Genomic DNA, 14,079 nt, shown 5'->3' with positions numbered 1-14,079 from the left:
CAGCCACGCTGGAGGGCATGCCTTTCCTGACCATCGCTGCCTGTAGGGGCAGGGATGGACTCAGTACCCCACAAAGCTCTCCCGAGTCACCTGGTCTACGATGTTCAAATCCCATAACCCCCAGACTTGGGATATCATTCATCCCAGAGGAGTTTGTGTTTTCTAATGTACATGGTTACATACTGTCTTTTACGTGCATTTTACCTGTCTCTGTCTTAGCAAGTCGATTCCTCAGGGGCAGGAAGACAGTCCTTTGTTTCTTCCGTCCCTCCTCCTGGCTTTTACCAGTGATCTGCAGCTCAAAGGTCCCTGATAAACAGGGTGACTATAGCCTCTTGGGACATTTAGCGTTTTTGTTTGTTTTAAATTTACATCTTAATGGCTTTACTCTTGGAAACATAATTCTGCTTTCTGGAATCAATGGAGCACTTAGCAGTTCTGCTTCCTAGCCAGGCACAGTGGCTCACTCTTGCAATCCCAGCATTTTGAGAGGCAGGGTGGGAGGATCACCTGAGGCCAGGAGTTCGAGACCAGCCTGGGCAGTAGAGTGAGACCCCTGCCACTACACAGCCTACATGCTAAGTGCAAATGGAAAGTAGTCCCCTACCCTCAGGAACTAAGAGGAATGTTGGTGGCCCTGCCCTGCTTTCTGCTTGCTGTCACCGGACAACCTGTGTCCCCAAAGCTTCCTTTCATCTCTTGTTAAGTAGCTGGCTGTCAAATCTCCATGTCCTCCACCCCTTCCCCACGTGAAGGAAGCTCTTAGAGGGATCCTGGGAAAGTGTCCCTGCCAGCGGCCAGCCTTCCCCTCTGCTCACTCTCTTCCCGGCTGCTTGGCCTCCCCTGGGCCGTGGTCACTCGTGCTCCGCCCTGGTTTGCTGACGCAGCGTGTCAGGGGTGAGTCTGCCGAGGGCCTAAGCTCAGGCCAAATGTTTGAGCCCAGCTGTTCCCAAAGTCCCAGTCCCTGGAGTGAAAACAGAGCGGCAGTGGGGCAGACGGCAGCAGGAGGGAGCGCTCCCTCCAGAGGGAGGACCCCGCAGACCTTCTGGAAGGGCAGCGAGGGCGCAGGCCGCACAAGGCCTCTGGCCGCCCCCCAGAGCCAGCTGAGACGCGGCCGCTGCCAGGGCAGCCTGCATTTCCGGGCGGGAAACAGCGGGGGTCACCTTCCAGCCTCGCCGCCGTGGAACACCAGCCTGTTCGGCCCGCACTGAGCCCGGGGAGGCGGACACCTGGCCAGGGAAGGAAAGGGGGCGCAGGTGTGTGTCTGCAGGTAGCTGCCCAGGGCAGGTTCCAGGATGCTCTTCCCCGCACTGCGCAGGAGCTAAGGGGTGGGGCGGGGCGAGGGGTGCTGGTGCTTAGTGTAGGGACAGGTACCGGGCACCACTCTGCCCCACAGCACGCCACGCACTGAGGCACGCAGTGGAGTTTGGGTCTTCAGTAAATGCCCGAATGGAAGGATTTCGCTTTTGCACCACCCTGCACGCGGTGTCAGTGCTCTAATGAGGTCAACCCGGCTGGGCCCCTTCCTGCAGGGGGTGGGGGTGGGGGGGCAGTCGTGTGTGGGGAGACGGGTTGCAGGCTTGGGGGCGGCGCGGACTGGGAGTGTTGGAGCAGGAGTCGGGAGGGACCGGCAGCCACACCCCCGAGCTCTGGCTTGAGCTCCTTCCTGGACTGTTAACTCAGGTATTGATCCGGTCCCCATTCCCTGGGGCCAGCCACTTTGTAGGCACCGAGGGCAACAGAATGAGCAGGAAAATGCCAGCTCTCTAACTCAGGGCTTGCAACTTTTTTGATCATAATCCACAGTAAAATGTAAAAAATACATTTTTCATGGTGATCCAGCACACACACACACACAGTCACACACGGAGACACAAACACACACAGACTCACACAGACACAAACACACTCACACACACAGAAACACACATTCACACACAGAGACACATGGAGGAAACAAAAGTTGTACAAAACAGGCCGATCCATACTATCAATATGTGCGATGCATCCTATTTTGTTCTATTCTCTTCTTTTTCTTTCCTTAAACGCTGACCACAGCTCACTGCAGCGATTTCCTGATGGACTAAGGGCCGAGAAGCAGTGCGAGGAGGCTGCGGAGCCGCACGGGGAGCCAGCTGAGAACCGGGCGGCCGCGTGTGCGGCTCTGAGCTCTGCGGCAGGGGTTTCTCCCGAGCCGGGAGCTGCGGCTGGGGGGGCTGGGGGGCCTGGGGGGGGGAACCTGGATCAGCCGGAGCAGGGGACGAAGGGTGGCCCGGGCCATTCGGCAGAGGAGGTCGGGCTGAGCCCGGAGAAGAGGCTGGAGGCGGCCGGGAAGACGCCGCGGCGGGAGCGCGTTTGCGAGCCGAGGGCGATGCTGTGTCGCTCCACGCTGTGTCGCTCCACGCTGTGACCCACGGCGCGTCTTGGCCTTCTCCAGCCCTGGGCTTTGGCGTTTGTGGAGTGTTTCTTATTTGGGCTGCGTGTAGGAGGAGTGAATATTCACACCCGGATCATTATATTGTACATAACATGCACTGCGCATCGGCCCTCCAGCTGGTGTCCAGCTACACAGTCCCGCAGCGCGTGAAAACATTCTGTCAAGGCAGACCACACATATGACAGTGGTCCCCAAGGTCAAAACGGAGATGAATGATTTCTGTGGCCTAGTGACGCAGTGGCGGTGGAGCGTGACACATTAGTCCAACACTGCCAGGGCTATGAAAGTAAAGCGCATGCAATACGCTCGGTGTGCGACACTTGATAAAAATAAACAACTAGGTTACTGGTTTGTATATTTATTAACCTTTTATTTTTTTTTTAGAGTATGCTCATTTTGCTTACATAAAAAAAGTAAATGTAAAACAGCCCCGGGCAGGTCCTCCAGGAAGCATCCAGAAGGCATTGCTGTCACAGCGCGGCAGCCTCAGGCCTGCTGTCGGCCCTGAAGACCTTCCGGAGGGACGAGGTGTGGAGTGGACGGCAGTGATATCGATGATCCTGACCCTGTGTAGGCCTACTGTGTGTTTGTGTCTTAGTTTTTAAACAAAAAGTTTAAAAAGTAAAAAAAAAAAAGTTAAAAATAAAAAAGCTTATAGCATAAGGATGTAAAGAAAGAAACTTTTTGTATAGCTGTACAATGTGTGTTTTAAACTAAGTACTATTACAAAACAGTCAAAAGTTAAAAAAATTAAAACAAAATAAAAATGTTACAGTAAGCTAATGTTAATATATTATTGAAAAAATAAATTTTTTTTTATAAATTTAGTGTAGCCTAAGTGTGCAGTGTTTCCATAAAGTCTACAGACTTTATAAACACTAGGAATGTCCTAGGTCTCCCCTTCACCCAACACTCACTCACTGGCTCAACCAGAGCGATTTCTAGTCTCGGGAGCTCCATTCATGGTCAGTGCCCTACACAAGTGTCCATTTTTCATCTTTAGTGCTGTATTTTCACCATATCTTTTCTAAGTTTAGATATGTTTAGATGCACAAATACTTACCATTGTGTTACAGTTGCCTACAGTGTTCAGTACAGTCACATGCTGTGCAGCTTTGCAGCCCGGGAGCAATAAGCTGTCCATGTAGCCTAGGTTTGGAGTAGGCTGCACCGTCTGGGTTTGTGTAAGTAACTCTGTAATGTTTGCACAGCAATGAAATCACCTAAAAAAAAGCACTTCTCAGAACATAACCCCATCATTGCCCGATGCCTGACTGTGTCGAGCTGTACATGGAGTGGTTCGTGTTGTACACTGTGTGGTGCATTGTCCCTCAGACTGCATATTGTAAGTTGTATAATGAGCGCATTGATTCGGATGTACTTGATCTGCTCAAATGCACTGATGTTATATAATAATCATACTATATTGATTTTGTTATCACCGTCACCATTAAAAAGTAGCTGAGGAAGAACCACCCCCCAAGCCATCCTGCCTGCTAAAACCATCTGTCCACCTTTGTCTTGGTGGACAGGGGTCTTGCGTGAGTTCCTGTTAGGGATGAGGGCCCATCTGCCCTGAGATCAGGATCAGGTGGGTTCTGAATGTGTCCTGAGGCCGTCCCAACCCTGGGAAAGGGGGCTTTGCTCGCTCTGCAGGGGGTAGCCAGGCAAGGCAGCCTCCATGGCCAGGGGAGCAAGCCACTCCTTCTCTGGGGGCTGCGGGGGAGAAGTAGGCGGTGCATCTGGAGAAAGCGACAGCAGGCACCCCCCAGGGTGACCCAGCTCTCCCCTAGCCCTGCCTGCTCTCCCTCTGGACTCCCTGTCTCAGGGATGGCTTCTCTCCCCTGCCCCCACCAGGCCATCGCTCCCTTGTCCTCACGGAGCACTCAATGTCTCCATGCCACTCATCTAGCACTGTTCATACTAACTATCCTCATTGACTGGATTGTCGGGTGCTTTAGGGCAGGGCAGTGAGGTTTGCACCTGTCTCTGTTGGGGTGTGCGCCCCCAGCAGGAGGCAGCTCCTCACAGGCTCTCCTGTTTCGGTAAATTGGTAAATTAAAAACCGTGCACAAGGTGTGTTGTGCCAGTGGCTCCAAGCAAGGCAACAAACAGCAATGACATATGCCCATTATAGGCAAGACAGAGAGCACCAAGGAAGGGCACAGTGAAGGCTTGCCTTTCCCAGGTCAGGTGCTGCGGGAAGACAGCCGGTGCGAGGACCCAGCGGGGGTAGTTGGCCTCACGAGACACGCTTGCTGTCCTCCAGGCAACGCATAACACAGGCAATGGCGTAGTTACTTCCTTTCTGATTTCCTTAAGCTGTTTTTGTTTTATTCCCAAACATGACATCTCTTGTCTCCCTTTCTCATGGAGTTAGTTAAAAACAACAACAGCAGCAATAGATAGTAAAGAGAATACTAAAGAGGTAGGTGTTTGCCCCAGGCTATGAAAATTAAGTTGGGAAGAAAGAGTAGTACTGTTAGTATCAGTAGTTGTCAGGGAGAGCTATCACTAGAACAGCTCTCACAAAATCTCCGCTTCTCAAAACAGCCCTGCAGTGTAGACATTATCCCCATTTTAAAGGGGAGGAAGTGCCAGCTCAGAGAAACTACCCTCACAGGCTGGGAGACATCCACACCGATCAAGGGGTGGGGGCTTAGCACACCCCCATGTGCCTACAAGCACACACTAGCTGACGTGGACTCTGGAAATGTAATTCAGTTTAAGGTTAGCATATGCAAAAAATTATCAAGATAGCAAAATGCTACCAGTGCTGCAAAAAAAAAAAAAAATACATTGGATGTAATACATGTTCAATCCAAATCAAAGCCACTTTTTCTTCATCTGCTGTTTTACAGGATCGGATTTAGCCAGGACTTCACCTTGGAGTGACCTGCTCCACTCATGAAGCAGAGCTGCGCTGCGGAGGCAGGGGGTGGGGAGTGGAGGGCCTGTCTCCTGTGTCAACGCACCTGCCACTCCAGGCCCTGAGGACAGGTGAGCCCAGCCTCTGTAAGATCTCACTGGCCTCCAGGATTTAAGAGCACCAAGGAGGGGCCAGGGGACCAGGGGGACTTTGGAAGTCTCAAGACAAAGAGACGCTCACAGCTCCGCCAGGTGAGAGTGGAACCAGGCTCCCCTGCTGGGTTCAGGCCCCTCGTGCTCTGCTGAGGCGTGGGAGCAAAGGTGACTCTGAGGCTGAGTGGAGAGGAGTGAAAGAAGGAAATGTGGCCTCCACGGATCCTGCCAGGGGGTGGGAGAGGCTTCTGTGCACAAGCCTAGGAAAGAAAGAATATGGGAAACAGGTTCCAACATGTGCTCTGATGGGGACTCAGCACTCAGCGTATGGTGCCACCAACATCTATTTGTCATCTACCAAGTGCCAGGGCCTGCGCCAGCTGCTGGGAGCACAGTGGTGTATAAGTTGGTCCCTGCTCTCCAATCAGAGAGACAGATACACAACTAAACATGATTTGCTATCTGCTAAGATAGCACCACGCAAAAGGGGGTACAGGTGACCAGAAGAGGAATTCTTAGCCCAATCCAGAGGATTCTTAGAGGAAACGACTCATGAAGTGAATCTCAAAAGACTGGCAAAGGCCGACCGAGCAGAGACAGTGGACAGAGCACCCCAGGCGTGGGGCCCGGGTCTGAGCAAAGGCCCGGGCAGCACACGGGGAGAGGCGTCTCGGGCCGCTTGGGCTGCCACAGCAAAGAACCGCAGACTGGACGAGTCGCACGCAGAGACACGTTGTCTCCCAGTCCTGGAGGCCGGCAGTCTGGGATCCAGGTGCCTGCAGGTTGGTCTCATCTGAGGCCTCTCTCTTTGGCTTACAGCTGTCATCCCTCTGTGTGTGTCTGTGTCCTCAGCGCCTCTTATAGGGACACCAGGCACACCGGATTAGGGCCCATCACCAAGGCCTCATTTTGACTTCATCACCTCCTCAAAGACCCTGTCTCCAAATACAGATCACATCCCGAGGTACTGAGAGTTAGGGCTACAACACACAAATTTTGGGGAGGGGGACACAATTTAGCCCACGACAGTGGGGAAGTACAGGCGGCCGGTGCCCCCAGGGGAGCTCAGGTCAGCAGCTCAAGGGATATGCAGAGAGCTCTGACTTTGCTCTGCGGATGGCAGGGCTTTGAGGGTCACAGAGCCGCAAACTCAGCTCTTGCACTGGCCAGCTGTTGAACTTGGGCGTGCTGCTTCACCTCGGAGCCATAGCTCTCCCGTTTGTAAAACTGGAGTAAAACTGTCTACCTCATTGGATTTGCCGTAAAAATTAAAAGGAAATGTTTCTAAAGCCATCGCACAGCGTGTGACAAGCGATGGGCATGCCGGGTGGCAAATGTGAGGAGAGTGCAGGTTAACAGGCCCAGCATCCAGGGGGCTGTGCAGACGTGACAGCCACTCCCCAGGCGGAAGCGAGGACCTGCCCGGCCGAGCCAGCGTCCTTGTGTGCGGCGGCTCCTCCCGGGCGGCCCGCGTGGCCGCTCCAGAGCCGCCCTGTGACAGCGCAGACCCGGGACCCGCCGGGCGTGACTCGGCCCGCGCCTGCGGGGAAGCGGCTTCCGGACGTGAAGGGCGGAAGCACGGAGGGAGGCGTGTGGCTCTCACTGTCCCTGCTTGTCGCGCGAGTCAGGGAAGAAGGAGGACTCCCCAGGGGCGGAGCGGGTCGCCCTCGCTGTGCCGCCGTCTCCGCAACACCCGCAGTCCAGCGGGGCGAGAACCGAGAGTCCCCGCGACAGTCAGCCGTCCGCTGTCGCCGGGCGGCGGCTCCCCGGGACCCGGCCGTGTGGAGAGTGTGCCACACGCCGCCTGATTATTTGGGGGATTGAGGGATTGTGCGGGACCAAGCTTGTCTCCTTCCAGAAATTTAATGAGAAAAATATTACAATTAATCAAGCCTGCAGGGCCACCAGCTGACCCGGCGCCTGGGGGTCTTTAATTAAGCTACAGCGATGAGACCCCCCCCACCAGGTGTCCCCCACAGAGTCGTGACCAGATGAGTTCATTCGCCTTGAGTCTTTAACCTGAGAGGGCCATTAGCTCTCCAGGAAACGATCTTAATGTGAACCGGTCGCCTCTCACTGGGAAAAGGGACGCTCCGTCCCGTTGCCACCCAGCTCGGGCGGGACAGCGGTCGTGAGTCCAGTGGCCGTTTCTCCAGGGTGGGCGGCACAGTGGGGGGAGTTCACAGGCAGCCTCAGTCCTTTCTTCTCTTCTCAAAAAATTCGGGGTCTCCCAGCCACGCCCCCACAGGGCTCCCCATGCGCGCGCGCGCACTCTGACCTTCTAGAGCTCACCTTCCCGGGGGAGGGGTCATGGGGCCTGTCGCTGCGATCACAGCCTCCCTGAGAAGTGGCGCCAGCCTAGCACTGGGGCCTCTGAAAGCAAAGGGCCTGCGGAGCCGCTCCCTGCCGTTCGCCCTCGCGGCTCACAAGGACGACGGTCGCTAAAACGCGGATTCATAGTAGACGCGGGACCGGGCAGATTGACTGTGCGGGACCAGACGCCTGTGCCGCCGGTGTTGGCTGCAAACCACAGACGGATGCACACTTTTCATGTCACGCCCAGCGTGGTGCTGGCTTAGCGATGCTTCATAAGCATGAGTCCGGGAGCTTTTGTGTGGAAGGAACAAAATGGCCTTTTTTGAAAAATGAAATTCTGCACCTCAGACTTACCAAATCTAGACTGTCCACCCCTCCCTCAGCTTGTCCTCGGTCGGGCATTTACTGCTTCCTGTTCCTGGCTCTGAAGAGGCCTTGCTGTGCCCGTCCGGAGTCCGGCGGGCGGTGCTGAGGAGGGGCAGCCTCACGCCATCCAGTGTGGCCAAGAGCCCTCAGAGACAGGGCGCCGCTGTCGCCAGGTGGTGACGCGGCAAGGGAGGGTGCCCGGGGGAGCAGCCCTGGCTGCGCAGCCACACGGGCTGCTGAAGACTGGATCCACTCCGACTTCCTCACTCAAGCAGAACTGAAATATTTCCACAACATGCTCATGCTCCAAGGCCAAAACTGTGCCGGGCCCTGTGGAAATATAAAGATGAATCTAGTTTCTGATCTTCAGCCGAGAGACAGAGACACCAGATGCGGGCGGAGGACACAGAAGCAGCCGCAGCTGCCTGTGCTGGCCTTGCGGAAGGAGCCCGGGAAAGGGGAGCACAGGGAGCTCTGTCCGGGGCAGGAGGCGGAAGCTTTGTCTGGAAGAGGCCAGGCAGTAGCTGTGTTCGGCTCTGCAGGCCACACGGTCCTTGTCCCAACTCAACTCTAACGCTGCACAGTCGGAAGGCATCGGGGATCACGGCTGTGTTCTGATGAAACTTTATTTATACAAACGGGCGGGGGGCTGTAGGTTATAGGCTGCTGAGCCCCACACTGGGGGAGGGATTATTGTACGTGGTTCCAGTCTATTTCTAGGAAATTTTAGAGGAAAATTGTTATTACTATTTCTCTCTCTCTCTCTCTTTCTCTATCTTCTGATGGTATTAATCCACCAGAATGATAATTTCTTTTACAATGATCATATTTTTCCTTTTTAAAACATTATAAAAGAAATACATGGTCACTATAAAATCACCGGACAACAGAGGTAAACAAACAAAACAGTCCCATTGCTGGGCTAGTCCTCGTCCTTTACCTTGCCTCTTCCTTTCTCTGTTCACAAAGGTCCCTTGCAGTCCCACGGCCACCCACTGGAGGGACGCTCGGCTGGCAGGAGGGGAGGGAGAGCTTGGTGACCTCAGTGGGTCACTCGGCTCGTGGTGAGGCCGGCGCATGAGCACGGGGAGCTCACGGGTCAATGCTGAAGTTCACTGTCACCTGCCTCAGCCCACTGGGCTGGAGTTGTTAGTCTCTAAATGGTGGGAATTTCTACTGCGGTGACTTTGGAAGATAGAACCTGTCCAGCTCAACTCACCTCACTTCATTCCTTCGAGAAATGTTTGTTAAGAGCCCACTGGTGCCAGCCGGGCAGACCTAGGGGCTTTCGTTCTTGTCGGGGAGGCTGATGATCAACTAACACCGTAACAATGATCACTTCCGCATTGGATGGTAATGGCCGCGAAGAATAAAAAGGCAAGCACGCGGTGGCGGGGGTGGGGTGGGGGACACTCCCTCATGGGGGTCAGGAAGCGATGAGAATGTCGAGGACAGACGGGAGCCCTGCAGGCTGCAGGAGCACAGGCGCCCGGGGCAGGAAGGACCGCAGTCCGGGAGGGACGCAGGGCCCCGGGGCTGTGCCGGGCAGCTGGGGTCTGGCTGCAGAGCAGTGGGGAGCCGGGGGGCGCAGGCAGGAAGGCTGTGCAATGTCACCTACACTCACAGAGGCTCGCCCTGCTGTGTTTGCAGAACACACTGCAGGCACGGAGGGCAACCAGGAGCCTTGTTGGCAGCCGCAGGGGAGGTGCTGATGGTTCCGATGCCCCCAGAGAGGGGGAGCTGGCAGGGCAAGATGCCAGGAACCCCTCTCCGCAATAGTGGGGAGGTGCCACTCACTGAGATGGAAACACAGAGGAGGTTGGAGCAGGCTGGGGCAGAAAGCAGGTGTGGGTCTGGATGGGACAAGCTGGCAGTGCCTGTTGACAGCAAGGGGGGGGCGCTACGGCAAGAGGACGTTTTAACCAGTCCTGACTGGACATCCTCAGTATGCCAGGCACAGGCCGGGTCTGTCTGCAGCACTGCCCAGGCCCTCCTGTCCTCCTGTCTGGGTGCAGCCCGGCCCAGCAACACCTGTGGGCCTGTGACTGTCAGGCCAGGGACTTCATGCCTGCAGCCTCACCCCGTCAGCCCCAGGCAGGAGGTGGCCCATTCCCAGGTCAACAAGGGACAGAGGGGTATAGGGCTCGCCACTGGGCATCTGGGACCCTGTGTGGCCATTACAGGCCCAACTGTCTCTCTGGAAAAATGCCTTGGACACTGTTGCTGGCAGTCATCACACCCACATGTCATTTCTCATGTCAGTTAGTGGCAGAGTTGCTATAACACAGAGGCCTGAAAATGTGTGGCCCAGAGCTGGGTCATGCTGCTGCAGGGTGTCATCCAGGACCCAGTTCCTTTGCAGAGGCCTGGGGGGCTGTTCTCAGTCACATAAAGCAGGGGTCACTGAGGGGCAGGCGCCGTCCTTCTAATAATGGGCCTCAGGACTTGCCCAGGGTCCCTTCTACCTGCATCCTTCTCCCAGGCTTCACTCGATGGCCACACTGTGGTCAGGGAGGCTGAGAAATGTCATGTCTACACAAGCAGACGGGAGTCCTGCTAATGCCCAGGGATTCTGTCATCGAGAGCGAGGGGCGATGAATGTGGAAGGACAATTTTATAGTCATTATCTCACTTTCAGACAGTAGCTGACCAAATTTTGAAGTCCCTGGAGCTGTCCTCAAACACAGAGGTGACCCTCATAATAGAATCCAGACAGCAAAGGAAAAGATAGGGGTCGCTTTTGGAAAACTCAAAGAGATGGTCAAAGTTTTTTGGTGAAACGTCTCCAAAATATATACTATTCTTAGATTTTTTTTCATGCCATGAAAACTTCAATTCTCACTATAATCCAGTAGTTCCCAGGATCATGACCTTTTAAAATTTATCCTTTTTGGATTGAACTCTTGCATTTTGGATCTTAGTCTAGAAGGGATTCTTTTTTTAATACAGGAAGTTTGAACAAGTTCCATTTGGCAGATTCTAGAGCAGAGAAACAAAAATCTCTCTTATGTAACATATTTTGGGGTTTCTTTACTTTCAGTTAACTCAGAAGTCACCGAATTATTATGAACATTTGCGGCCTAGGGTAGGCATTGGAGTTCGGGGTTCATGTTATGCAAACCACTGCTGCTAAGAATTCCCGAGCACAAGTCTCATCAGCCCCGGACACCTTTGGGCAGCTTTCCAAACAGTACACCTTGCTCTTTCGTTTAGCATATGAAGGGGCATGGAATGCCAGGAACGTAGGTCTGCAAGGCAGGCTAACTGCTGTGCTGCTGCCGGCCGCAGTCTGTCTGCACTTGGTTTTTCCCAGTCCTTTTGGGGCCTCAGTTTGTGACTCTGCAATGAGATTGGCAATAACTAGTGAGCATCTTGTAAACTTTGGCTGCCTTTGTCCCCTGGTGGATCTCATTTTTTTCTGTCCCATAGTATAACAGCGTCCTGCCACACCAGAGGGTGTCAGACTGTATTTCGAGGATCCGCAGAGCTCTGCCCAGGCCCCTCGGGTCTCTCTGGCTGGTTAGGGGAGGAGGAGCCCAGGCTCGCAGGAGCAGCTCTGCTTGTACCTGTCTGATAATCTGAGATGTGTGATTACAGTGGAAAAATAAAACATTTGATTCTTTAAAAAAGTTAGCAGGCTACTCTTCCAGAAATGATCTTCAAAGTCATTTCCAGTCCTGAAACTATGAGACTCTGAGAGGTCAGGGAAGGGAGCCTGGAAGATGATGTCTATGAACGGCCGCCAAGTGCCCGGGTGGAGCCGGAAAGGCTGCAGAGCCAGGATGGAGGGGGAGGGCAGAGCAGGTGGGAGGGGGCGTTTGCAAGGAGCTGCCGGTGGGCGAGCCCTGCAGGGAGGCCCTCTGGGTTCACATCGAAAGAACCGGACCTCGGAGTTAGGAGGCAGAAGTTAAGAGCCCAGCTGGGCTTCCGTGAGCCAGGTGATCCCTAATGAGGGGCTTTTCCCCTGAGTCTTGGTTTCTTCTTCTTTGAAAGTTGAATTCGGAAGGTGAGGGTGGGAGAATTAGGCAAGTCTGTAACACCCTGTGTGTATTTCCAAAATCCCCCAACCCAAACAAGTCTTTATCCACTTGACACTAACTCATTTGGTGGCACAATCTGACCTGAACAAATATGAGGTTACATGTATGCTTTATGTATCCTTTTTAGTGCAAATACGTATCTGTAGATATCTCCACACACATGTGGTTCTGTTTCATTTCAGAAGTGGCCGTGTGTTTAACTGTGGGTGCCCTGGCAGACGCACTCAGTGTGTTAGGTAACGCATGGTGTATACATGCATGATCTTCCTGAAATCTGAGGAATTCTGGAATCCAAGTACATTTGTCCCCAGTGGTTTTGGATAAGGGGCTGAAGCCCTGTAATAATTCCTGACCTGCCCTTCAGGCCTGCGGTGAGGATGCCAAGAGCCACCAGGCGTGAGCACCTGCTGTAAGTCATGACGCGTCCCCCGCTACAAAGGACAAGGTTCCTCGAGCAATACTAGGGTCTCTGTGCTAGTCTGCCGGGGCTGCCATGGCGAAGTACCACAGACTGGGGGCCTTAAACAACAAACATTTATTTTCTCATGACTCTGGAGGCTGGAAGTGTGAGACCAAGGTGCCAGCAGGGTTGGGTTCCTCTGGGGCCTCTCTCCTGGGCTTGCAGACGCCGTCTTCTCTCTGCATCCTCACCTGGTCTCTCTATGTGTGTCTGTGTCCCAATCTCTTTTCATAGGGACACCAGTCAGATTGGGTTAGCCCACCCTGATGTCCTCATTTCAACTTAATTACCTCTTTAAAGACACTATCTCCAAATACATTCACATTCCTGTGGGGTTAGGAAGGCAACACGTGATTTTTAGGGGACATAACTCAGCCCATGGAGTCATCTTTTGCTGCAGTCAGTGCTCTTCTCCTGGCTGGGTGTCTAAACCCCTGGCCTTCTTCATTTTTCACGTGTTAACACACTTGAACCCGGACGGACCAGCCTCACCTTTCCTGCCTCCCAGCCGTCGTGTGACTCCCCTACAGCGGAGCATCTGGAAATTGGGGGTGTCCGTTGCAAGAGCACACTGAGGTCCTGACGAATGACCAGAAGCGCGTCTGCTAACTGTGAAATTTCAGGCGGGGCCCCGCCAGGCTGGTGTGAAACTGGTGACCGATCGGCCCACACCAAGCAGGGTTTCCCTTTGTCTGCCCCACCTTGGGCAGAGGGAGGGCAGGAAGGAAAGCAGCAGCCTCCGGTCCCTGTGCCCGGCGGCCTGGCGGAGGCCACTCAGTCTGTGCCCAGTTTCAATGAAGGGCACAGCTGGCAGGAGAACGACCAAAGGGACGACAGCGTCGCTCCCCGACAGACCATCCGTCTGGGTTTACTGTCCTGTGTTTTCTGACAGGGCCACACTGGGGGCTGGCCGGCGGGGGCAGGCACCGTGTGTGTCTGCAATAAGACCAGCAGAGGGGTCTGTCCAGCAACGAGTACCTGCCGGCCTCCTGAGGTCGCAGAGCTCCGGCCGGACTCTCGGGAGCCGCTCCGGCTGCAGCGTCGTTAGTCGGGCAGGAGGAGGCCCGAGTCCTTCCTCTGCCCCCGTCTCTTCCCTGGGCTTTGCTGGAGCTGCGGATGAACCCGGCACGGAGCCCGCGGTCCCCGCAACGCGCGTCCCGCAGTCTGGCACGGACGCATCTCACGCAGCGGGGACGCGTCCCCGAGTGTCAGCTGGGCCCGCTCTCGGCCTCCAGCGGCCCCACGGCCTCGTGTCACCAGGTGTTTCCGGTGCTACGTCCTCTCCGGGGGCACTTTGCCTTCTAACCGCGTCGGACCCCCGTGCTGCAGGGACTCACACCGGAGCCTTCCGTGGCCTCCCGGGCGTCAGCGTGAGGGACGCTGTCCCCGGCAGGGGTTTGCGGCCCGAGCACAGCGTTACGGGAGCTCGCACGGGAGGC

This window comes from Lemur catta, chromosome 26 (assembly GCF_020740605.2).
Source record: "Lemur catta isolate mLemCat1 chromosome 26, mLemCat1.pri, whole genome shotgun sequence".
NCBI classification, from domain to species: Eukaryota; Metazoa; Chordata; class Mammalia; order Primates; family Lemuridae; genus Lemur; species Lemur catta.
This window is presented reverse-complemented; position numbering follows the sequence as displayed.